Source organism: Pteropus medius, unplaced genomic scaffold, assembly GCF_902729225.1.
Source record: "Pteropus medius unplaced genomic scaffold, Ma_sr-lr_union100, whole genome shotgun sequence".
In the NCBI taxonomy this organism is placed as follows: domain Eukaryota; kingdom Metazoa; phylum Chordata; class Mammalia; order Chiroptera; family Pteropodidae; genus Pteropus; species Pteropus medius.
In genome coordinates, this window is record NW_024349800.1 from 22,632,467 (window position 1) to 22,660,219 (window position 27,753).

General features: G+C 36.5%; 1 protein-coding gene across 3 annotated transcripts in view; it reads left to right on the top strand.

Moving 5' to 3' along the window:
* The window catches only part of SERTAD2 (SERTA domain containing 2), a 104,331-nt gene that overhangs the window by 5,545 nt on the left and 71,033 nt on the right, over positions 1–27,753 (top strand). The window contains exon 2 of one of the 3 annotated variants that reach the window (XM_039886990.1): positions 8,434–8,531. The exons of 1 other annotated variant lie outside the window; for it this stretch is intronic. The gene's annotated coding sequence lies outside the window, so the exon portion shown is untranslated. Of the gene's footprint in view, positions 1–8,433; positions 8,532–20,446; positions 20,651–27,753 lie in introns of all 3 variants that reach the window. One more of the 3 variants, XM_039886989.1, reaches the window with a different exon arrangement.

The window sequence follows — 27,753 nt, forward strand, 5'->3', positions numbered from 1 at the left end:
TGACAGAAACTTAGAATAAGCAGGTTTCTTCTCTGCTTTAGAATTAAAATCCACATTGATGTTTATGTCTTGTGTGGTGGTATGTATAACTCTTTAGTGTATTTAATGTTTACTTTTACCATATTAAATAAAATGACCCAAACAGCCCATTTGTAATTTAATTTTTTTCTATTTTTCACAACGCTCTTCTCTTTGTTCTACCGTTGTTTCTTCAGTTTTCTTAATATTTCCACATGAGTCTTTTCTTTTTACACACCTTCTTATTTTACCTTATCTTCTTTTGACGTTGGTATTCTTTTTTCTTGATTATAGCAGGGTTTTGTTTTTTTTTTAACTGTCTTTTGCCTCTGTCTCTGTATAAGGAATGAAGATAGTAGTTTTTATTTATTTTAGTCTGCTTTTATGAGACTGAGGCCAAGTCTTCTTATATAGAAAATTTGCTTTGCATTATTTCAGAAGATGAGCTCTGTGATCATCTAATCTACACAAAACTTAAGGGGCCATTTTGTAAACCTAAAACCAAGTTTTACCCTAAATGAGGTGGTAAAAGGGAAAACTGTGAGATAGATGTTTATTTATAGCTTTTCTATTAACCTCTTTTATGATGGGATACCCACAGAATTTTTTTCTGGTTATGCTACCTTGAAACATCTCAAACATCAAAGCTTTGTTTTACTCCATATCCAGTAGTAGCCTGGCGAGCTCCGAGGGCTGTTTTAGCATTGACCATAGCTACCTGACCGGGGGTGGCTGGCCTGAGCACATCACATTAGACATGAAGAGCAGCTTCTTTGTTTTGTTTTGTTTCGAACTCCTTAAAACCAGACTTAACACCAGATCAAGTCCACTGTGAGGTTTTCCAGGGTTTACCATTGTTGAATGATTAATGATTCCTGGTGAAGTAACCATCAGCTTTATTGTCTTCCATGTCTTAAACACAAATGAAATGTATCCCTTTGAGTTAACTTTTGTTTTGATTTTAAGGGTTCTTTTCACCTTTTACCATATTTTATTTAATATGGTAAAAAGAAAAGGAAATGAAAGGGTATGAAAATGAATATGTATTATTAAACATAAAAGGTTTATATACAAGTCCTTTGAGGAAAAAGTGTTCCTAAGCACCAAAATCCATTGATTGGGAGAGAATGTTTAATACTTTCTCAAAATACCTGACATTATTCAACCATCAGTAGTAGGAAAACTTTCCATTCGATTAAACAAAATGAATCCTTTTTTTGATTTAGAAAACTGTCTGTTGTTACTTTTAGTTTATACAGTCCGAATATAAGATTATATGAATTTTGGAGTCTATTAAATAAGATATTTTCCAGAAATTGTACTTTATAAAATTTGTGCTTCATAGAAGAAGTTTGAGCTTTTTTTTTTTTTCCCCCATACCTGTATCTCATTCCTGGCTTTCATTCATTTATTCTTACAGTTCATATGACAAGTATTTATTGAGCACTTATTGTGTGCCAGCCACTCTTACTAGGCACATACATTACAGCAGTGAAGAAAAGAGACAACTATTCTCATCCTTGTAGAAATTATATTCCAAACAAATTGGTATGTACTGAGCTTGTTATCTATTATTCTAAGTAGTCATAACTACACGTTGTGTAATGATCTGAAAAAAAAAATAAGATTTCTTTATATGGATTTAATGCCCTTAGACTTGGTATAAAAGGAATCCTAAATCCTGAAACAAAACTCCTTTTGAATGAACAATTTTAATTTGAGTTTGAGTTCAGATTAAAAACCTATAATGTAACGTAATGAAATTTGAAATCATCCTCATTTGTGAATCTTGCAGAACCTGACAGTGGACATGGTCTGAAATTTCTTTACACTTTTTAAAGTTGTTTTCTCCCTTTGCTTTGTTTTCTTTGTAACAGAGCCTGAAAAAAATGTGTAACACTGAAAATTTCACAACGGAAATGGAGTCATCTCAATATTGCACAATTAGCAAGAAAATCTTAAATTTGCTTTGTCTAGTATATATAAAGAACTAATATTTTGTTTCTATGATTATAATAACTATGTAATTTCCTAAACAAAGAAATAGAACCTTAAGTGTACATTTCCATTTCAAATATTAAAGTAGATATATCTAAGTATCTTTGTAGTAAAACAGTCATACAATATAATATAATTGTTTTTTATTAATTTTCTTTTTATTTATAAGTATTTAATACATGTCCCATGTGCTTACTGTTATCAGAGACTAATAAGACATGGCACCTGTCCATAATGGTGTTCACAGTCTAGTTGCAGAGACAAAAGATCCCCACATGAAAATGAAATCTCTTGTATTAAGCAATATTGGATTTGGTTTGATGGGAAGTCTGGTGTAGGCCACTACAGTAAACTTAGTCCTGGGTCAAATGGACTTGCCTTCTGGAGGTCCATCCTTTCTTTCAAGTTTGGGCAAAGATGGTTAGCAGGCCTTCTTTGTGCCTGAGGCACCGCAGGGTAGGATAGTCTCTCTTCCAGCTGCTGCAACTGCTCAGCAAGGAAGGGAAGGGAAAGAGAATGGAGCACACATCTTGGTCATGTACTGCATTCCCTAGCTAGCTATCCCCATGGGAAGCAGAGACTCTGAGCCTGAGAATAGGATGTATGGACACACCATGGATGTGCTTTAGATTCTTGAGAACAAAAATTACTCCATAGCTTCGATAAGCGTGGTACATCGGTGAGGCCCTGTGGACAAAGGGAGTTCACTGAAATATGGAAGAAACACTGAGAGTGAAGGGAAGAAGTGGAGATGGAGGCTCTGACAGTGTGAGGACATACTCTTTCTTCTTCAATTTGCCTGGAGCAGCCCTGCCTGTGAAATGAGAGACCTCTGGGCCTAATATACCAAATTTAGAAAATCTGTATATATTGCTATAATACATAGGTATAATCTTTCTAAATTTTTTGACTTGGAATTAGCCAGAATTCCTGATGTGTGAATGTTTAAATTCTCAAACATAATTCTGTGTAACTATGGCTTTTGTTTTTATTTTTCTGGATATTTGAAAATATTAAGACTCCCTTTGTTTCCAGAAAACATTTGTTTGTTTATTTGGGCCTAAGTCTAACACAGAATAACACAATATATGCTTGTCTATTAGATTTAAATTAGAGGGGAAAAAATCCAAAGCCTCAATGTTTGTTTTATCTGTTGGTGAAAGTATTTGGACAGTTGTATGGCTACTTCTTCTTTTTAAATTTTTTTATTATTTTTATTTTTATTTATTTATATTTATTTATCTATTTATTTTACACTTACAGCACCTGGTCTTCCATTTATCCAGGTACTAACCAGGCCTGACCCTGCTTAGCTTCTGAGATCAGACGGGATTGGGCTTGTTCAGGGTGACATGGCCGTAAATGTCTTTTTTTTTAATTTAAATAACAATTTCTTTTAAAAGTTTCTTTTCCTGAAAACTATATCTGTGCTATACATATCTGTTTGATTCAAAGGTCCACCTAGGATAGTATGGTCATTACATTATCTTGATTGCTGTGATTTTTTTCAAAAGTGTATACATATGTCAAAACATACCAAAACATATGTCAAAACAGACCAAAGTATACATTTTAAATATGTCCATTTATTGTATATCAAAAAACCTTTTTTTTTTTTTTTAAAAAGCTTAGGTTGTAAGGTATATTTTCAAGATAAAAATCTCTATTATAAGAATTATATTTTTAAAGTTTGTCATTTATGTTTTGTTTCTCTATTTTATTTTATCTAGTATTTATTCACCTCCATTTCATACCCCAGACACACATATTTTAAGAAAGACAAATAGAACTGAGGAGGCCCATACGCCAGTTGAAATTTAGATATAGGACCTTAGAGAGCTTTTTTCCATATGTAAGGCTCACTGGAGTATCTTTAAGTAATTTGCACAAATTTGAATTTGGAGAATTGGAGTTGTATATTTTTCAAGGAATCCTCCTTTCCTTATAGTTTAACAGATTGTGACTCATCTTTGGCACGGAGTAAAGAGCATGATTTAGTAAAACTTTTTTTCAGGAGGTTAAATGGTTTAATGCTTCTTAAATATTGTTCCTTTCTTTTTCTTTCTTTTTTTTTCAAATTAAAATTTTTTTTTTTAATTTTTTTTATTTTGGCATGTTAGACCGTAGAATCTATGAATAGATTTGTTTAGGGAAAAACTAAGTCTGCTCCATTCTTCTTGCCCCCATCATCTTGAGCACAGCACAGGACACTTAATATAGGTTTGCTAAAGTGATGCTTTAATATTAATCGAATATTCCTTATGTCACCCAATGTATGTTTCAGGGAAGTTTCTTCATTGTTGGAATTAATGCTTATGTTAAGTTGAAAACACTGGCAATTTTTCATGAATAAAAAATAGTCTAGAAAACTTTTCAGTTATCTGTATGGGACTATGAGAGTATTAAAGAGTTGTGGCTTTAAGGCTCTTTCTGCCATATTAGTGGGACACCTTAGAATTACCCACGCCCAGGCCACAACCCGAGGTGAGGCCCTGGTTTCAGTATTTTAAAAGTTGCCGGGTTATTCTAATGTATAGCCACATTGTACTCTGCAGCGCTATTTCCCACACCAGATACCCCTACACCCAAACTTCCTATTGTAAAACTTTTCAAACATGCAGAAAACTTGAAAGAGTAACACAGTGAATACCTATATTCCCTCTACCTAGATTCAGTAATTGTTAGCCTTTTGCTGTATTTGCTTTATGACTCTCTCTCCCTTTCTTGCTCTATATGTATACTTTTTTGTACCATGTGAAAGTAAGTTTCACATATCATGACTCTTTACCATTAAGTACTTCACTATGCATCTCCTGAGAATAAGAACATTCTCCTACATAACCACAATACCATTATCTCACCTAAGAAAATTAATAACTTAGAATGCTTTTCGAGAGCTCACTTCCATTTATTAAAGGTATATGAATTCGTATTCTACTAAAAATTAAATGCATATGAAGTGAGAAGGTCTGTAGAATGTGAAATTCTGGGAATTTTTTTGTTAAAGATCTGTTTCTTTGTGTTAGCAATAAAGCCACTATTTCAAACATTTTTATGAGGTAAATGCATTTTCTTATTATGGTGAGGTAAGATCCTTTCTAGCTCTAACATCGCATGAGATATCATTAGAGAAAACACTTATCAAAGTTCATGCCACAGTGTGGTTTAGTGGAAAAAGCTCATTTTTGTGCTAGAACAATGTTGGTTCATACACTTGCTTGGCCACTTATTGCAGGTGACCTTGGAGAAGTTAAATTCTTATATCAGTTAGGAGTTTTTGAGAAACCACCCTTAAGCTCACTGGGATCATCAGGAAATTTATTATTTCACAACAAATCCAGAGTTAGGGTAGGTTTCAGAGTTGGTCAGTTCTGTGGCTCAAATGCAATTCTTAGCATCTTATACTGCGCCAGACTCCTTACTGGCTTCCAACTTCTGTTTTATCTCTTTTTTAAAGCTGGTTCACATTCATATGGTATTCAGAGGAAGTCAGGAAGTCTCTTCACAGACATGGACTGTCAGTCTTTCTGTCTGATTGGGCATCTCTGCCCTGTCTGGACCAGTAACTTGGGGATGGGGTTCTCTTAGGGAGAGGAAAGGCTGTTGGGTTTACCACTAACTGTTCATTACTCCGCTCTAAGCCTTGGTTTTCTTAGCTGTAAATGGCAACAGTGATATCTACTGCTATGATTATTAACTAATATACAGTAGATAAAGCAACAAACACAAAGCTGATATTGAATAAATACTAATTCCTATTTTTCTTCTCTCTTTTCCATCTTATAGAAAATTCTGTATTCCTTTGCTACTGCCATACTCCATACTAGTAAGCATATATATAAGTGGCTCCCTTAAGTGGGCTCTTACCTGTCCTCTTACCTCAGTATTTAGGACATAGCATTTTATGTATACTTTGCAAATTGGTCAGATAACATCCATTAATCTGTCTTGGCCCATCTCATTTTTTCTTATATATGTCAGCGTCACTTTACAGTATTCCAAAGCCGCGGAGGGATACTGTTGGCAGTGTGTGCATATTTATCCAGCTCCAGATCAAATGTGAACAAAAATCTCCTTAATTTCACTATCCATAAAAACAACAAGAGTTGAAATAGATTTACTCTTTTTACTAAAAGAAATACACCATAACCTAGGAAAAACTCAGCAAAATAAAATGTTATTTGAAATATAGTATCTTATTTGCCTAGGTTAGACCAAGCCTTTGATACTTTGGGAAAATATAGGCTTACGGTGGTAGTTCAGCTGCTCTGATTTCTCCAAAACTTACTTTCTTAAAAGAATTGTGTTCAATTTTACCTGCAAGTCTCTTTTGTATTGCTTGTTCTTGAACCCTCTCTCACTCACCATGAGAAAGTCATCTGCTAAAGATGTGTTTTCCAATATGTATGAACACTGGAGGGTATTTGTTCAGGCACGCCCTTTGCAAAATATGTAAAGAAGGATTGCCATTGTTTTTCCCCTATGGGATTTCTAAAACACTCCGGAAATACCTGTGAAGTCCTGCAAAATTGTCACAACCCAATCACATGGGAAGATCTTCAGTTTTTAAAAAAAATTTCTACCTAGACAACAAGGTTGTTCTTGAAGGAGAGTTATTAACCTTCTTGGCCCCTGAAGTAAAATATTTAATTCTCACCAACCTCCATGGCAGGAGAATAGAAGGGTGAAAAGTCTGGTGTCTTTCTTGACCTGGAAGATGCTGACTGGCTTGTCCCTTTTCAATTACATTTTTTTCCCTTTTTCTTTAACTTTTAGATTTAATGTTGATGAGATATCTATTGAGCTGTTAAACTTCTTGAACATTGAAAATACTCAGATTTTGAATGGTTCCATCCGTAATTCAGAGTTTCTGCTGGCATGAATCATTTTAAGCAGAGGGATACTTTTTATTTTTCCAGAGGGATACTTTTTAAGGAACCATTTAGGTGTGTATTGATGTCTCTTACACATCTCAAATGAAGGTTCTGTAAATGTTAAATTATGAAGCAGCACAGTGAAAGCAGAACTCTGAAATAAGTTGTAGTTTTATTAAAGAAGCCACAGAAGGGACATTGTGGCTATAATTTTAATTACAAGTGCTAGGGTTTGGGGGAAAAAAAGTTTGAAACTTATATTGCATTTCCTCGAAGTGCTATTGGTTACTTTTTGAAGCGATGGCATATAGTTATAACTTGCGAAGTTTGGTTTTGTTTGGGCAAATTTTTTTATTTTAATACCTTGCAGAAAAGTTTTTTGGACAAGATTTCCTTTGCTGTGTAACAAACACTTTTACTGTTTAGCTAAAGTTTGCCACCAGTGGTTCAGAGGCTGAAATGAAAAGTGAAATGGCTGTTGTTTCCCATCTAATACCAGATTTTATTTTTATTTCCACTAACCAGTGTTAAAAAAAGAAATGAAAAGAAAGCAAAGATCAAAATCCAAAAGCTCACACTAAAATCTAATTTCCTAACTAGAATAAGGCTGGCTTTGCCGTGATGTGAAAAGTCATGTGTAAGAAACATTTGTACATAGCTATACAGTTGGCCTTACTGATTGCTGGGATTAGCAGTTGGGTTGGGGACAGTCAGGCAGGTAACAACCAATCAGGGCTAAGCAGTTGGGACTGATTCAATTTCTTTTTTATCTTCCTACAGAGAAAATGTCAACTGTGCTTCTTTCTCCTACTTTTCAGTCTCCCTGAGAGAATGGAAAAAATGTCCCAGTGACAATGGGTTGGAGAGCAGTGTATTATCTGCCTCTCATTAGCCAGGACTTATATTCTGATGATAGAGTAATTGCCAGAGCTTTGTCTTTGTTTCTTTCTTGATTTGATCATTTTTGTGTTCCATCTTAAAGCTATGGGCAGGGTCTAAAATTCTGTGGAATGGATTCTAAGGGCAAACTGCTTTTGTCCCAGATCATTTATTGGTTACATTTTTCATAAGGAGTTCTTATTTTGACTAAAAATTGCATCATAACCGGTGAACAATTGCTGGCCAGCTAAGAAAAATATGGTAGCTTTAAAAAAATTATTTGGAAACAAGATTATACTTGGAGAATGATTTTTGTTATTTTTGAAAGACCCAAATACCATGGGGAAATTTTAAGGCCATAAGTCCCATTTTGCCATATTAATCATTGTGCCATTCAATTTGTGCATCTTTAACTATATGCCGTGTGACTGAGGCATGAAGCATTTGGGGACATTTGTTAGTCAACGTGAGTTTTGAGAAGTAATTTTTAAAAAAATATGCAACTGGACAAAAGCAAAGGGTAGTTTGAGGATATTATTAGAATTGTATTATGGTTGAAAAATTTGATAGTAGAAAATTTGTCTGTAATTAGCCATCAATGTAGTCTTATTATGGACGAAGTCATGGACTCTGCTAGTGATGCAGTTCATCTTTCCTAACTTAGCATGAAAAACTTGTGGTACAGGGACGCTCCTGTCTTCTCAGCATTGCTGTCGCATTCCAATGCAGCCCATTTCACATGTTATCGCTGATTTCTGACTGGTAAGTGCACTTGATTGACATGGGTCATGAATTTTTGGTTTTGTTTTTTGCAGCACTTATGCATTATAAGGACAATATGATGAAAATGAAACATTTTCTATTTGGGCTAACTTAAGATCACTAATAGAGACATAAAGACATTCGACTAGTATTTATTTGTTTTGCTTTTATGTGATGACTGGACAGGGAGGTGGGCAAAATATCTATATTGACGGGTGATAGAGGAGAGGTGCTTGTTGCCACCCTTTTTGGTTCATCTGTGTAATCTACTAATCATTTCATATGATAGCTGGTGAGTGTTCTGGTGACTTATGTTTCACTTCTTTTGGAGAAACTGTGACTTATTTTTGAATGATTATAAGAATAAAAAGGGTTTTTTTAAATGAATTTTTTTTTTTTTAATTTTCTAAAATAAAGTGGAAGCCTTTTCTTTGGTTCTTCTGCTTCATCTTATATTAGCCAGTTGTACACTTAAAGACATTTTTGGTGTGAGAGTTACTCTTTTGAAAGCTTTCAAGTTGTTTTTTTGGTCTAAGTTGTTTTTTTGGTCTAAGTTGTTGACATTCCAGCTAGCAGTATCCTTGCTTCTTATCTTAGTAATACAAAATGAAATGCACTTTGGAGTATCTATCCTTCAACTTCTGATGCAGATATTAGTGCAAACTCAGCACACCATTATGTGATGAGGAAAAAAAAATAAATGTTTATGACCAAGAAAAAGTTCTTGGCAAAGAGAAATTCTGTCCTGTTCAGCCAGTTACTGAAATGGAACTGAAATGGAGGTTTTTTTTTTTATTATTATTAGGTATGTCTTTGAAGTTGAAGTGATTCAGTAGTCACTTACGAGTGTTAGTGTAGTGAGTTCTTAGAGCAATTTGTGCTCCCAAGGAGGCAGTTTGTGAAGCAAATGCATAGCGAGCAAGTATATTATGATTTTTCTAAGTAGCGTACCTTAGAGCAGATGTTTTGGTATACTGGAGTGCAGCCGGTAAGCCATGATGTGTTAAGTGGAAACTCAGGCACTTGGTTAATCCAGTTATAAATTTCTACTCTTCATATGCCCTCATTTTCTTGGCATGCATTTATAATTGCTTTATAGTGATTCTGTCAGTTAGACAGCCAGGAAGGGTAACGAAAATAAAGTCCAAATAGTTGATTTTAGAATTTTAAGTAAGCTGGCTAGGAGAACATAATAAATATGACGATTATCATCAATTTGGCTTTTTTTACTATTCCTCTTGCTGATTGCTTTGACTGACAAGTTTATCGCTTTATGTAAATTTTTCTTTCTTTTAAATTAAAAATAAAGTTCATGAACTTTACTGAGTCTCGGGATATGTGAAAGTCTGCTCTAGTCACTGCTCTGTTCAGTCAATAAAATTCCCGCACTTTTAAAACATCCTCGAGTGTCAGATTATTAATGTTCCTACATGCTGCCATTTTGGTATCATTATTTTGCATCATTATTGACTTGTGTGTTCAGGTGTCCTTCACCACATGAAGGAATGAAGCTGGTAATAGCAATTTTCAAGTACAACCTAAAATTACTTTCATATTTTTCTACAGGGTTTTCTGGTGTCCGTTCTGAGTATTCATGGTAAGAAGGAGCCCAGGATGGCCCTTCAAGTCTCTTGATGTGTTTAAGAAGATGGGGCCAATGTTACTTGCTGGAACTGGCCCTGGAAAAGTCAAATTGGTGCCATATTTGTTGCACTGCTGTTTTGTCTCACTATAAAATGTGGGAAGTGTTAATAACACTTCCTACTTTTTTAGCATATTATCCTTCCCAGCTCTCAAAAGAGTTGGTCAATATCAGGCTGGATTCTCAGCCCACGTTTCTATTATTTTCTAATTCCTCTAATGTAATATTGCCTAAAGACTTTTCACTTACTATTTTTTTCTTATGTTCTCCTAAAAATTGGAAAATAATATTTGCTATTAATACTCCCATTTCTCAGATACTAAGAATAAGGCACATCTTGGCTAAGTATTTGACCTAGGATTATGCTGTGATCAGCTATAGAACCAAATACAACTCAGGATTCTTCCTCAACTTCATTTTATTACTGAGCCATAGTTTCTCTCCTTTTCAGATATATTTACGACAGGACTGAAGAAAGTACATTTCCAGATACCAACAATATTCCCCATCTCTCTTCTTCAGTGTTCCAGTATTAGGATTTACACTAGGCTTATTGTCTGAAGTAAAGTTTCAGTGCCAGTTATGCACATGATCTGTTCCCATATTATTCAGGATTTGACTACTATCCCAGAGGTGATAGATAGTAGAAAGAAAAAGAATAATGAACGCAGCCCCTATTTTCCTTTTGCCTTTTTGAATTTGATTCAATATAAGGTTGCTTTCAGCCAGGAGATTTCATGAGTGGGCATATGTTAATAAGCCAGATACTTTTTCCTTTATAGTCGTAAACTTAACAAAATATCTCCCCAAAGTGGCTTCAGTTAGAGTGTGTTGATATTAGAGTGAGTACTTCCTGAACTTACAGGAGGAAGCAACACCAACCACTCTGAAAATGAAGTCATTCCTATAAAACTTGGCTACTGCAGTCTGAAGATATTTTGTACTTTGAAATACATGTCCCATATTCTTTTCGTTAGTGAATGTTTGTAGAACTTGAGGAGGAGTCTGTAAAAAAGTAGAATTGACTGTTCTACCTTAAAAATGCTTTCAAAAAATCAAACTGAGAATGAAGTTTCTGAGAGGGGCAGTTTTTTTTTTTCTCCTTCAGAGAGTAACAAAAGTGAAAGTTGCATTTTGATCAATTTTGATTAGTTTTCTTAGTGAAAACATAAGCCCCAAAGCGTGTGCTGGTGCATATACACAAAACAGTTTTCTTGTTTTGGTGCCCCTGCATGTGAACCATTGCATGTACACACATGCCACACATAAATAGTCCATTCTTGCTCACACACAGCCAAAGGAGGCTGGCCACTGCGGTCTTCTGCTCAGTGGAAATTGGCAGCTCTTTCTTCTTCTGTAAACAACAGCTTGACGTCACCCCCTGCAGCAATGATAGCGGACCCACTTTAGAGATTCTCAACTGGCAGAGCTGCTGAAGGCCTGAAACTGGCTTTGATCATCTTCAGTCACACTTGAACAAACGCAATGCAGAGTAATTCATTCATGTCAGGAATATTGGGATAGCCCTTTAAAACTATTTGTAAAGTACTTACCCTTGAATTTTCGCATATAATCCTAGCAAGAAAACTGCGTGATGAGCAGGAGAATTGTAGTTCTTCCAGAGAATTAAAAAGTTAGCAAGTGGTGGAATGACTGAAATTCAGGCCTTCTAAACACTGTTTTGTGTCTCTTTTCATTACATGAAATAATGTCTTTAGTAAGTGTTCCTCTTCCATCTAAAATGTGTGGGATTATGATCTTTGAGGTTCCCCCCCCCTCCCAGTCAAGACATCTGTACATTAAAATCAGATATAGTCCTACTGCATTTGGGAACTGCTAGACAATAAGGTAACCCACTCCTTTGGCTCATAGAGTGCCTTTTGAAAAATCTAGCCTAAGTCTACAGTCATAAGCTTAATGGGAAAGATTTATTAACAAGATGATCCTGTTCTTCATTTGGCCTCTGAAAGCTACATAAAATTGAGAGGATTAATGATCGTAATTCTTTTGTGTTGCTAACTGGAAGAGACAAAATCAACATGAAAGGACTGTTCTATTAGTTAGAAATCAGAATTTTATTTGGAAGGAGGGAGGAGTTGAGCCACTGGTTAAAACATAACTTAATTTGTTGTATAAAATAGTTGTCGTTCTCACGTGCCTACTTCTAGTTTATTTTCAGGCAGTTATAAAAAGTGAAAAAGAACATTTACCTCCTATGATTTATAGTTGCATATATGGCTCAGGAATACTTCAGGTTGTAGATAACTCTTGGTTTTCTGTTTGTGACTCTGAGTTGGTTTTTCAGTGTGACCTTAAGAGTAGGAGGGCAGGTGTTTAGATCTGTGTGGACTATCCATAGTAAATTACTAGGACTTTAACTTCTCTGCTCAGTGCCCCAACTTCAGCCAGCTCCCCTGATTTTGAGGTGTATGTTTAGGGAATGCAAATTAATGTTGATTTTAGCTTACCCCTGACAGAAAATGTGTTAAAACCTTAAGTATTAAAAAGGGAAAGCTAATAAAAAATAAATAAACTGCCTTCTAAAACTGCATTTTGGCACACAGTGAGCACTCAAAAATGAATTTTAAACAAAGCTGTGCTAATCAGAAGTTGACCATATTAGCAACCTCAATAAGCTGGCATCCATACAATAGTTGACTAAAATATACCCAAGGAAAAAGTGCATTGGGGTTGAAAGAAACATTTTATTGCATAACTTAAAATTAACTAAAAGAGCTGTTTCTTTTTTATTTGATTTCATTAAATGGAAAAAAATACTTTTGTCTTTAAAAGACAATACTGCTGGTTTTTAAAATTACAACAGGTTGAAGGACTAGAGAGGTGAAATTCATAAAAATCTGCTTTAACAAAGAAAACAAGTCACGACCTTCCCCCATCTTTCACTTCTTTCAGTGAGTGACAAAGAATAAGGCAACGAGGAACAGCTGCCAGTCCAAGCCCCTCATTTCTGTTGTTCAGGGAAGTCTCAACGTCTGGGTCCTGGGTCGGCTGCAGGCTGCAGGCTGCAGGAGGGAACGGCCTTTGCAGTGCGCTGCCCCTGCGGTGTACCCCGGGCTTCCCCAGCACTGCCCTTGGGGGAAACCCACACCCACTTCTTACAGGAATGGCTGCAGGAGATCTGCCCAACCCTACATTAAGTTAAAAAACTGAGGCCTAAAGTGTCTCCGTTTATCATTTGACAGCAGTGGAGTTTCTCACTACTGCAAGAGGCTGTTTGTAATTGTGAACAAATAGTAGGGCAGGCAGAGGACAGATGTGAGATAACTGAAGTCAGCGGTAGAGCCGTGGGAGAGCCAAGTAGGGCTTAGATTTTAATTCTTAGGTAATCATCTTCCTGTCTCTTCCACAGTGGATATAATATGAGCAGAAAACAAAGTAGAATTTTAACTTTAACCCTTCATAAAAGCATTAGCCCTTTATTTTAACTCTTTAGAGTTTGAACAATATCATTTTGGCAGATATGTTACAAATAGGCATACCACCTGGATTTGTATGGTGCGTTGCAGTGGATAAACATTCTCAGGGTCATTATTTTATTTAATAGCCGCAGCTGCAGCCACCTTGTGAGATATTGCCCTTCTCCTTGATAAATGAGGAAACAGAATTCTGACTTGTTGAATGGCACACAGCTAGTAAGCAGTTCACAACTAGAGCTGCAACTAGAATCCCCGATTTTTGACTTCCGCTCCACTATTCCGTTCATTGAGCTAGGAAGGAGCACATTGATAACGTCCGGCATTATGATCTTCTGCATTCTCGCTCATAGCTACACAGAAAACCACAGTCAGCAAATGCAGCTTAGTGACCAGTCATGTTACTCACAGTAAACACTTATACATCATCAAAGAGCAGCTTCTTGATTGACTTGGACATTAATAATCCAATAAAAAAAAGAGAAGCCTTATTATTTCTTATTTAGAATCAGAATAGTAGCACAGAATGAAAATTAAGGACCATTTAGTTTCAATGTACCTTTTAAAAAAAATCTAGACTGTAAAGCCCTTCATAAGGAAAGTGAAACTCTAGTCAATGCAGCGAGCGACTAAGGCCCGTTTCCCCAGACTCAGACCAATGTGCTCTTTCTTTTGAAAAAGACACCTGCTTAAAGAGAGGCTGCAGTTCTCATCCCAGGAGCTAATTTGACTTGAGCTTCCAGCAGATGTTCCTGAGCGTCTACCCTTTGCAAAGCCCTGTGCTGGAAGCAGCCCTGCAGGAGTTTAGGATCTAGGGGAGACTTAATCCAGGGTAAAAAGCACCCAGTGCTAAGTGTTCAGCCATTTAAAAGACTAAGAATGTCATAGATAGTTTCATGGATAACCCAGATTTGGTCTCAGTCTTCTGGAAACATGTATGAAGAAGCGCTTTCTTTTCTGACCTTCTATTTGTAAGAAAAATGACAACTGTGACCATTTTGGAACCTTTCAGAATAATGCTGCTCATCCTTGAGAAACTGAAGTATGAAGATTAAAAGCAAATTAAATTGTGATTGTTAACAACAGCTTTCTCTTTAGGCATTGTCCCTAGAAGTTTTGACTGAGAAAATCATGTATTACTCATGCCTTGTTATAAAAGTTCTGCTAATAACTTTTAACTCCTTGGTGTAAATTTTCAGAGAGCTGGTGGCAAGCAAGTCACATGCTTGCTGGCCTTCTGTAAAAGCTGTTCAGCCTACAACCTGGAAAGCCTTTTTGAAACTCCTGATAATTTGGGCAGTCTCCAAGTCAAGCTGACTTGATAGAGAATGCAGAATAATTGATCAGAATAATTACAAGTTCCATTTTATATGAGATCACTTTGCCAGAAAAAATACTCACGGAATGCCTTTACAGACCTAACTTGCACCAGAATTAAATTCGTCTTTCTCAGTAGTTACCACTAAAGCTGAACAAGCTACATTGTGTAAATGGGTCAGTTTCTGCAGTGTTCTGCATGAAATATTCACAAAGGTACACACAGAGGCGGTTGAATTATAAATTTCAAGGGCAAGCAAGCCTCCAGGAAAGCAGATCCAGGAGGAAGCTGTATTTATATTTTTAGAAGAAGGGAGGTTTCTCTGAAATTTAAAAACTGCATTCCGTTTTCCTAGTCTCTTGGCTTGGATTGTGCCCACCTCTGTCATCTCCAGGTTGTGCTCTTCAGTCAAACTCTGTTTATTCTCTCACGTTTCTGTCTCAAAGTCCTTGAATCATACTCAGCATATACTTGGTTATAATGAGGTGATCTTGCCCTCATCCGTTCTTCAGGGCTTTGGAACTTGATGGAATGGTTTGGGGTTAGCTTTAAAAAAAAAAAAAGAAACAGATACCCCATTGACTAATGTCTGTGCAGTACTTTTTACCATGATGTATCTCACTGCTTTTATTTCAGGCCAAAGACAGAAGCAGAGTATTATAAATGGTGCATATGTGAACTCCACTGAAGAGGCTTTGAGGGTCCGACCTCCACTTACCATGATTACCCCAAAATGTCCTTCATTTCATTTTGATAGGGAAGACCAAAGTTGATTTCAATAACAATCTTTTCATATTTGTAGCTTTTTATGAGTTGCGCCAGTTTTCCCTCTTAGATGATAAATGGTGGAGCAGGGGTTAGTTCCATCAAGTTTAGGGCAATAACCCAATTAATTATTCATTGGGATTTAAATTTTCAATTCATCACTTTAGGAGAAAAACAGGCGTCACATGTCTATCGGTTTGACTGAAAGTGTCAGAAACCTATCAGTCTATCTTAGCAAACAGAGACTTACTGACTTAACAGAAGCTAATAAAGGCTTGGACCACCAAACTGTGGGCAGTATTGCATTTGGCCTAAACGTAGCCAGAACTCTCCATCTTTCATCTCGGCTTCTATCTGTATGTTTGCTTCATTCCTTCACAGGGCAGACCATTTTTCCACATGGTTGGAAACATGGCCACCAACAGTTTGTCTTATAGCTTCTGTCCCTGAAAAGTTCTCTTGATGTCAGATTTAAAAAGAAAATTATAGGCAAGGAACTCCTCAGATCAATATGGAACGTGTGTTAATCCCTGGGTCACTCGGTAGGGCTCAGGGAGGTGGCATCACTTAGAAACATGGCAACACGTGTGTTTAGCCATACGAATGGAAATGAGCGGCCCTTCCCAGGATAAGAGATGGTTGTTGGGAAGAAAATCCCCCAGCATGTATGCTTACTACATGTCAGACGAGTGCCTTTTAAATATTTTGATGGAAACTTATAATGAAAAATACATTTTACATTGAGGCACACATATACACACGTGGTTAATTGAAAAAAAATTTTCATGAAACAATACTCACCTTCACTATGTGGAGGCATTCTGATATTTTTTATTATATCCTATTGCAGTTCATTAAAAAAAATACTGATTATAATCCACCTAATTGTATAACTCAATGGATAATGGTCTATAGTTTGAAAAATAATAAGCTAGACATTAAAAGTAGCAGGTAGGTAACTTCATGTATAAATAGACATTTGGGCATGGATATGTATTCAGTTTTGTTGAAGAAATAACTTATATTCTAGAAAGATGCTAGGGTCTCAACGGGGGACAGATATGTGACAGAAATGCCCTTTTCAGTTCTCCCGGTAGACATGACTGTGCATTTTCTACTGAGGAATATTCTGGAGCTACTTCCCAGCCTTTTGCAAAGTTAGTAAAACAAATGCAATCAGCGCACTCTACTCTGTTTTGGACTCACTTTTTGCTGAGAAATACTGAAATCCTGTGGACCTAGAAAATTCCCCAAAGTGCTTTCGGTTCTGTCTTAAAACAAAACATTGGCACTACTTTCTTGAAAACTTTATTGTGGCAGCTTGAAGGGTGGCTTTTCTGATCATCGTAATACTATGAAGGATTGGATAATAGCTTTACTTATCTAAGAGTCAATTGAAAACCTAAGGTCTCTTGTTTTTGATCTTCTATTGAAACATTTGAATCCTCAGGCTTCTATCTCTTAAGTTGAACTGAGAAATTCAGATGAAACTTGACAGCAGTAGTGTAGGATGACTCTTGAATGAGACATAAGAAGATGCAGAAAAGAGTGGTTGAGTTCCTTTCTGCAAACGGTCAATCTGACTACTCTTGATGAACTTTTGTTCAATAAGATTGGAAACAGTAGATTGGGAAAGATATTTAGAACACATTTAGTAGACAAAGGACTTCAGAATATATAAAGAACCATTGGTGGAGTGTAAATTGGTACAACCATGTTAGGAAAAAGTTTGGCAGTATCTAGTGATGCTGAGGATAAGATATCCTGCGATCCAGGATGTTCACTCCTAGATTTATACTTTAGAGTAGCAGTTCCTTAAACCTTTCAGTCCCACTGTACACTTTTAAAAATTGTTGAAGACCTCAAAGAGTTTTTGTTTATGTGGATCATATTTATTGATATCTACCATATTAAAAATAGAGAAGTTTTGAAATATTCATTAAAAACCTCATTGCGTGTTAAAATAACTTACTTTTATGAAAAATAAATTTTATCAAAACAAAAAATTAGAGGGAAGAGTGGCATTGTTTTACAGTTTTGCAAATCTATTTGATGTCTACCTTAATGGAAAACAGGTGGATTCTCATATCTGCTTTTGTTGAGGTATGTTGTTTTGGTTGAAGTATACAAAGAAAATGTGGCCTCACACAGATTTATTGTTGGAAAAAGGAGGATTATTTTAAAAACCTTTTCAAACAATAGTAGATTTTCTTCCTTGCTACTCAACTAAAACTGCAGATGGTAGTTTCTTTGGTAGGTTGGTAGCAATGTAAAATTATGATCTGAAACCATAGCAATAAACTTTTAATTATTTTGTTACATTAAAATCTTTTAGTTTACTGTGCATGTTGAATAGATTTTTACTCATGCATGACTTTGTAACATCATACATTGATAATTTGGAAATATTGGTTTACTCAGTTATGCGAATCTTTTCATTGTTGACACATTTCATTATACAATATTAAAATGTCACATTCTTTAACTTTACTACTGATCTCATCAGAAAAGTGTTTAAGTATTGGGAAGCTGTCAAGCACTTAGTGGCAGATACAAGTTTTCTAAAATTCTAATTTTCACTTGAAAGCTCAAATTTTATCACTGGCACCCAAACTGTCAGTTGTTTTTCTTGAAGTGATAGGCTGACTTGTCTGCCAGATACTCAAGTCTGAATAACCATAGTTTGTCCGACTGTCACTCTTTCAGTAAAAATGGTGTCCCATTAAAAAAGGCAGCTACAGTCACCCAGCTCAAAGGCAAACAATTGCTCAAGTGCCTTTCTCTAGGCAACCTTTGTACCTTGGTATGTAGCAGAAGTGCTTTATGTGTACTCTCTCATTTCGTCACACAGAATATTAAAAAGACATGTACTGAAGGGTAGAGATTTTTTTAAACTTTTTTATTTTTCAAATTACTATTGGCATGTAATATTAATTTCAGGTGTACAATATAGCGATTAGACATTTCTGTAACTTCCAAAATGATCACCCTGATAAGTCTAGTACCCATCTGACACTGCACATAGTTATTACAATATTGTTGGCTATATTCCCGTGCTGTACTTTATATTTTCATGACTGTATTTATATCTGGTAATTTGTACATTTTAAAGGGGCAGAGATTTAACAGACTTAATACTTTTACTGCTTCACTAAGGACATTTTATCATGAACCTGGCATATTTTGTTCAGAATGTAGAGGTGAGGAATACAAGGACTGCTGGCGCAGTTTGGTTCTACAGCCTTTGTTCATGTCGTTCTGAACTCATCCAACAGTGAAAAAGGCAAATAATATCTTAGAACTATTATAAGAATAGTTTTGACTTTGTGGGCCCTCTGAAGAGGTCTAGAATTCCCCAGGGGTCCTAGGACCCCTCCCCACTCCAGGAGTTGGACCATGCTTGAGAACTACTGCCCTAGAGAATGCACAGCTCTGTGCTCCAAGGTACACCAGGATGCATCAGGATAAATGCATGTGAGCAGGGGTGGGGGAAGGGCATATGATCAAGGAAGGGCACATGGTGGGGAGAGTGCATTTGGGACGCTAACAGCGTTCTGTTTCTTGGCCTGGGTAGAACGTTTGTTCTATAATTATGAGAATTTGTTCTTTTATATTTATGCACTTTTCTATATTTCTATTATTTAAAAGTTCAATTCTCTTAATTTTATTAGCATTGTTTCTGGGTTAGAGAGATAAAGAGTGTTGAGAAGGCAGGAACCCTTTATGCTTGCCTTTTTGTATTGCATGCGGGATGTATCTCCAACCTTTTCTGCTTTTTGGGTTGTGGTTGCTTTGGTTAAGGTAGAAATTCAGTTACTTCCAGTGCATTTCCCCGCTCCCAGTTACTAACATAGGAAGCAGTGAGAATTAGTGGGAAACTTTTTTTTTTTTTTTTTTAATTCAAAACTTTACATAGTACTTAGTTATTTGAGACTTAGGAAACTTACCATCGAAGCTGTTCCCATATCCTTATGTTCTGGAAGGGGGAAACAAAATGAAAAGTGACTTGAATAAGGACACAAATGGAGAATAAACCATTTCTAACTTTTGCCACTATTAAATTTTTAGACTATGGTCACTGTAAATGAAATAAAAAATAGTAATAAGATTTTGGCATTACTGAATTATCTTATGGTCATGCTTTTAGAACATTTATCACTTTAGTTGTCTAATTTTATCTCTATAACACTGAATTAAGCACAACATGTACTCATAATTCTATTTCATAGATAAGAAAACCTAGGCACAGAAAAGATCAGGAATTCAGTAGCAAAGCCAGGAGTAGTCTTGATTTCATGATTCCTAGAATTTGCTTTTCCCATGAAGCTAAGTTTAATTGTAAGAGATTCAAGATAGTCATCAAAATTCGGACATCTTTTCTTTGCCTCATTGGTCCTCCTGCCATAAGCCAAGCTCTCGCACTTTGGATGAGGAACGTCAGTGTTCTGAATAGACTTGAGCACCATCTACTGTGCTTCCTGATGTTCTGAGATGGAATGAGAACCTTTAGAAAACCACAAAGACTCAATTTCAATTTTGTCTGTTAGAAACTGAGTCCACTGAGATGTGCATTCGATGCTACTAATCAAAGCCTTCCACATGAACCCACGTGCCATATAAGCAAGAGGAGTATTTATCCTCCACGTATTAGCTGTCAGGACGACCAGAAAGTGGTGGAGCTGGACTGCAGATAAAACTGATTCACTTTCAGATGTACCCGATCTCCCAACAGGACTGTCCTTTTGTTCCTTGGCAGAGGTTCACACACTCAGGATTTGTGTGTGGAAGAGTGTGCGCACTAAGAGAAAAGAATTATCCAGCTTGATTGCAACAGATCAGGCAAAGATTGCCTGGACTCTGCAGGATGTGTGAAGTGACTTGCTCATAGAACCAGCTCTGATTTAAATGGATGTGCGAAATCTTCATGAAAGCGACTAAGAATCTCTGGCAGCAGAGTGAGGTAATTAGAAATAAATTAGGGCTCTTTTTATAGTTTGTCCGGGCTAATCTTTTTCTTTTCTTTCTTTTCTTTTTCTTTTTTTTTTAAAGTAATACTTATCTTCGTTGGATGTTAGTGTCCCTGAGTAAATAAAAACATTTTTTGATATTATAAATCCTATATTTCACAACCAGGATCCACTTTGGTCAATATTTTTCTCATTAGCTCCTACCAGTATCTTATTTATAAGATTTGGGTCTTAATCAAAGTATTTTCACAAGTGAAATATAACAGAAATCTAAGAAATGAGTCTACTAATTGCATTTTTCCTGATACATTTCAAATAGGGCAGTCTAATTATAAGCAACCCCTATATACAAATGGCTTCTGCTCTTGCCCAATTTCCCGCTTCTAACCAGGCCCAGATGTTGCTGCCATGGAAAGTGTTGTCAGTGCTCATAGAGAATCTGAGGGTCAGAGTGGAGGAAGGAGGAAAAGTTTATGAAAACAGTGACCAGGGATGTGGACCCCAGAAACAGAGCCCATCTGGTCATCCTGTAGTGGTTTCCTGTCCTCTCGCCCACCACCAAAGTGCCTTTTCTTTTTCATCCTTGTCAAGTGCCATTGAACAGAGTAACAAGTGCAGGGCAGCAAGAGTCTTTAACATATTGCAAGGAGGATAAGAGCATGAGTTTGGAGTTGGACACTTCAGACTTGAAACTGGGCATTACTACCTCCCAGCTCTGTGTCCTTTGAGCAGGTTGCTTTACTCCGCCTGGCAAGTCTGTTTTGTCTTCCGTGAATGGAAATAATTGTACCTGCCTCCCAGGGTTACTCTAGCATTAAATTAATTCCCATATACAGTGTACATGGCTGCTCCACACCTGGGATATAGTAAGCTCTCAGTAGATGGTAGCTCTTTATCACACATGCAGACAACTAAAAGATTCATTAATGATCCCTACAGTGTAAATTATTTTTATGACAGTGCTTTATTCCAGATATCTAATTGAACTCTACTCCCTGGAGGAGCTGACATTTTGACAGGGTAGGACAGTAGGGAACTCTTAGCAGGGAGGTGCTAGGGAAAAGGGCAGGTCAAGGTGATTTAGAGCATCATAATGTCCTGGGAAATGGGGAGAGGAAGACTAAAAAGTGGGACTGGTGCATTCTTCCTCCAGAAAAGGGGGAGGATTATTATTCTTCCTCCTCCCTATTGAACCACATACACATTGCTGCTAGGACCTCAAACTCAGGCAGGCACTGTTAATAATGTACCTGCCCTCTGGCTGCACATTGAATCACCTGCAGAGCTTAAAAATGTACCCATGCTTGGGCTCTGCCCCAGTCCCTTAAATCTGGATCTCTTAGGGGGTAAGACCCAGCAGCACCTCATGTAGGTTAAGTACACTTGTGAAGGTTAGCCTGGAAACCTGCCCATTCCAAGTTCTAAACAAGTGAGAACTTTTTATACACACATACACACACATATATGTGCGTACGCAGTCTTAACTTCATCAAAACTTGGCCCTTCATTGATTCAACAGTCATGAGGGGTGTAGAAGAGATGCTATTGTCAATGCTGTTAAGGTGGAGAAATAAGCTTTATTCATAAATAATTTAAAAATTTCCAAGATCTCATGAATGCCATCATGGAGGCATAAATTGGCATGACAGTTCAGAGGAAGGACAAAGCATCTCATGAGTGCCAGCAGGAAAGGCTTTTTGAAAGAAGTGCAATCTGAACTGAATCATAAAGGATGGGTAGGACTTTGGACAATGAGGGTGAAGAGAGGAAAGGCATTTCGGAGAGAGGGAATGTTAGGAGCAAAACTCGGAGATGGAAAGCTCAAGACACATAGGAACAATAGATAGACCAGCTAAGGAGAGAGCTGAAGTTCATGCAGTTGAATTTGGCAAGGTAGTGCAGGATTCAAAGAGAAGGGTGATGTGGATAGAGCTGATCTTAGGAAGCTGAATCTGATGGTACACTGATGGGAGAGGACTGGAAGCAGATGTGTTTTCGTAGACATATGTCTTTTCTGAAGAAAAGAGGCTATGTGAAGGAGTAAGGGAATAGCATGTGCTGAACAACGAACAATGGTGGTGGGGTGACCTGGAGAGAATGAGAAATGGGAGGGGAGGTGGCCAGATCAGGGGAGAAGAAACTCCTTCTTTTACTTGACCCACTGTTGCCAAATGTCTGCATATTATTCTGCAAAATCTATGTCGGCCCATTTCAAACCACCGTTTGGATTATCCCTAGAGATGCAAAGGTACAGACAAAAGGTGGAAATTTTTTTTAAAAAACTACCTTTTTATTCTCTGAGTTTTTTTGTTTTTGTTTTTGTTTTTGTTTTTCCTCCCTGAAATTGAATGTAGAAGACTGGAAAAATTAAGATAAAATGTTTCTGTTGCAACCCGCTCATAACTGTTGATTCCTCCCAAATTATTTCTAAAACCTGGCAGTAGAAAGACTTCTCTGGAAAACCATCTGCAACTCTCAATTCCCTGAATCTCATTCTTCCTTCGTCAGGCATTATTTACCTAATGTCCCAGATAAAATGAACTCTTTGGGAGAATCTGAGTGCATTTTCACTTATGAGCACAGAGAAATTTTTTATTTAGAAGTAGGAAGGGTTTTGTTGTAAGTCAACCCATGTGGCTGCAGAACTTCTATCTAAAAATTAAGGAAGGCACATGGGTGAGGCAGCACCTCTCTTTGATTTGCCTGGAGGGCTCTGCACTCAGACTCTTGAGAAAGGTTAGTGATTGATGTTATTTTTAACTAATGCAAATATTAAGAATGATACGAAAGGCTATTGTTAGTGTTGCCTTAGAAATAAGACTAATTAGGCAAAATCATACATGGGCGAAGTTATAGTGAGATTAGGGATGGGAGGTGGCTCTCCTTTGGGAAGTTTTCTCCACTGAAAAGAAATTGAAAAATTGATATGGATAGGAAGGCAATAAAAAGACAATAGAACAATATTAAAAGTTTTTATTTTAAGAAAGACACCTAATCACAACCCTCAAACTACTGTTTTTACTTTTGACATTTGCCTTATTCCATGTATGTATGTTTTTATATAGGTTTAAATAATATCTATAAAATGATATGATCTGGAATATGCAGTTAAACTATAACAATCATTTTCTTGCATTTCTATATTGTGTTTAATATTATAAATATTCTGTTTATAAATCATTTATCAAGCAGTTCTTTAATGCTACATTATTAGATTGTTTCTTATTTTTAGGTATTAGAGAAGCACTGCATTGTGTATCTTCTATAGATGCCTTTTTGCTTTTATTCAATTACTTCCCTACAATAGATTCCTAGGAGTAGATTTATTTAGTCAAGGGTACGATAGCTGAATGGTGCTTGTTTCAGTTCCTTTCTGAAAATGAATACTTTCTGTATCTGCTCAACACGCATAATAAACCTAGAAACTGTAAAACTTTCCTATTTTACCACACTTTTAGTTTTTAATCTCAAATTGACAAAAACTATTATTCCCTTATATTTAGCATCTCATAAATATGTTTACATTTGTAATCTAAATTAAAAATAAGTCCAGTTCCTGAATTTATAATTATCCAAATAAGCTATATTCTTTATTGTATAAAATAAATCCCATACATTATTTTCTGTTTCCTTCAATATTTCCAGAAAGTTTGTCACTGTTTTTAAAAAAACTATAAATCCCTAAAAAAATCCTAATTTTTCTTTTTTCCATCATATGCTAGATCAATTCAATCATATTTACATACCTAGTATGTCTTAGAGTTTATTTTTTAAAAATTGATACTTGTGCATAAACATGTGTCTGTTTCTTTTGTTTATTTTAAAAAAGAAAAACCCAACTTTTATTAGAGTTATTACATATAGATCTGGAATATTAAAATGCTATTTTTTGCAAGCTGCAAGTCATTTTGTGTTCAGGTGAGTCTTTTTCCAAGGACTTATTTTCTGCGTCTGATATACAGCTGTGTTAAGACTAAAATAAGCTTTGTGGCTTAGAATAGTCTCCTTGCCAGTCGGTCCTTGCCACACTTTTCTTTCCCCTCCAGCCCATCCTATTCATTACTCCCATATTAATTTTCCTAAAACACTGCTTACTGAAAAACCTCACTGAAAAACCTTAACTGACTCCTCATTTCTAGATGAATTGAGTATAAACTTTTTACCTCAGCATTAAAGACCTACGACAAAACATGCCTTTGCAGGCTTATTTATGAGAACCATTGGTAAGGAGGTTAGAGTGCTGCCTGGGCTCCCCACCCCAGATTGAGTCAGAAACCTCTAGGGGAAGGACCCTCTAAAATCTCTCTCTTTTTCAAGCTCCCCAGTCGAAGCACCACTAAGCAGGGGTGATGAGCTCTGGCACTGGAAAAGGGCAGAGACACAGGTTGTTGGCACTTACCAGCTCAGTGATTTCCAGCATGGGTGCCGGCCTCTCTACACTCAGGCTTTCTTCTTCTTTCTGTAAAACGGGTCAAATGGTATCTTAATGAGATCAATTGCAATTATGCATAAAATAATTAGTATAGGGTAAATACTAAACACATATTGGCTGCTGCTATTGTATAGTAATAATAGTAGTAATAAAAGTCATAAGCTTTGCATTCAGGCAGATATGGGCTCCAATTACAGCTCTATTCTTCCTCTCTCTAGATCTTATCTAGGTTACCTAATTCTCTGACCCTCAGTTTCCTCATCTACAAACAGGGCTAATAATGCCTCTCTTATGTAGTATAAAATATAAGATATTAGCACATCGTTACATAGTTGGCACAACATTATAGCATACATTTTATTATGTGCCAGGTACTGCTCTACACTCCTTATGCTTTAACTACTCTTCCCATGAACCCTATGAGGTGATAACACTATTATCATTATTTTACAGGTGAAGAAACTTAAGACACAGAGAAGTTAAGTAACTTGCTTAAGGTCACACAGCTAGGAAGCCAGGGATTTGGACTCAGTCCTCTGACCCCAAGAGCCGACTCTCACCCACCATGCAGTGTTCCTTCTCATTGTATTGCATAATTCATAACTTAACTTTATTTGCCTACCACCACCTCTGTCAACACTAGCTCCCTTAGGAAAGTAGTTTTTCTTTATATGCCTTACAGCACCTAGCATGTGCCTCATCAATAGAAGATACTTAAGTATGTGTTCAGTTGAGCAAATAAACATACCCATTTCTCACATCTGGTCACAAGGAAACTACTCTTGGCTTTAGGCAGCTGTCTTCTGGCGGACCCACTTCCAGCCTCAAATCACAGGACTCTAATTTGGCCACTTAGCAGCTTTCCCAGCCTTAAGAGTCTGTGTCCTGAGGAGGGCAGGAGGGGAGGATGGGTCATAGGATTTGGTACAGGACCTCTAAAAGGACCAGACACCTGGAAGGCTGGAAGGTAAGAAGCCAGCAGGAAACAGCTGTCTGAGGGAAGGCAGGTTTAGCTGCTTCCATGTTGCCCTTCCTCTGTGAGTGCCCTAGGAAGAAGCTTCCTCCTGTAGTTAACGCTGTGCACCACACTGATTTGAGATGATGCGTTCATTTTCCAAAAGTATGATCCTGTTTTCACTTGCCGTTTTAAAGGGGTCATTTCTGAAATGATTGTCTCATCTTCTCGAACCTCTTTCCCATTCTGTGAACATAATGAGAGAATCAGTTACATTCCCTTTCATGCTGCTACACTTCTGTGGATTTCACACTTAGTCCTTAAAAGACTCTTTTATTTAAGCTTTCTCCAAAGGAGACATTCAGGTGTACATCTTCCTTTATTTATTACTTATAGTCTGAAAATTTGAAGGAGGTTTAATGTTAAAATGTTATCAAGATCTTTGATTTTTTTTTATTACAAAATCATTATATATTCATTGTTGAAAACTGTAAAAATATAGAAAAGAATAAGTTAAAAATAAAAACTACATTCTGATATTTAGTGATATTTACTTTTAACAATTTGACAAATGCTCTTCTGTTGTTTTTACAATGAATAGACACAACACATAATATGAACATACATATGTATATAATGTATATACACACAAATACCTTTCTTTTATAAAATTAGGATTTGGATGTATGTACTATATCTTAATTTTATTATCTGATTTATAAATATTGTTCTTCCACTTGTTTAATAATAATGGAAATGAAGGAAAAGGGGACTTTATGTACATTGCTGACAATCAACATTAGGTATTTATTATTACTAACACGTTTCTTAGGACCTAGGCAGCCTTTGTCCGAGCTCTATTTGGAAGTGTGTCCCAGTAGTGAGAGTTGCTAAAAGGATATGAGCTTGACAGGGACTTTTGAGGTGGTTCCCTTTGTGTGTCACAGACATTGGCCTTCACCCTGCCATTTGAGTCCCATTACTGAAAGCAAAGCTGTCTTTGGACTGTGCACCACCGTATGTGGTACTTGATTCTATATGCCTTAGTTTTCCACATGCCTTGCCAAATTGGTTTCCTGACCATGACCTTGTAGTTCAGCATTTCCCCTTCCCTCCACCCGTTTCCTGCCTTTACTTTTGTTCACCAGCATTTTTTCTTTTTTACGTGAATCCCATGGTAGTACTGTAATAGTTAGACCTACAGTCAGACCCACCCTTAGTCTCCTGAAATTCTTTTTGGAAAAGTATGTTGTATAGGTCTATACTCAATAATTGTAATATGAAACCACTGCACAATTTTTAAAACTTCCTTTTTCATTCTATTTTTAATAGTGAATTTTGGAATATACAAAGATGTTTTTTCTTCATTATAAGTTATATAGGTTTCAAGTGTACAGTTATATGATACATCATCTGCATATTGCTTTGTGTGTTCACCACCCAAAGTCAAATCTTCTGTCACCATATCTTTGACCTTATTCTGTCACCATATTTTTGGCCTTGTTATCTCCCACCCCCTTTCCTTCTATACTGTTGTCTGTGTGTGTGAGTTTTCATTCGTCTGTCTTGTTCATTTGTTGCTTTCAATTTTATATGTGACATATGAGTGAAGTCATATGGTTCTTGACATTTTCCATCTGACTTATTTCACTAAGCACGATATTCTCAAGATCTATTCACGTTGTTGCAAGTGGCAGATTTCATTTTTT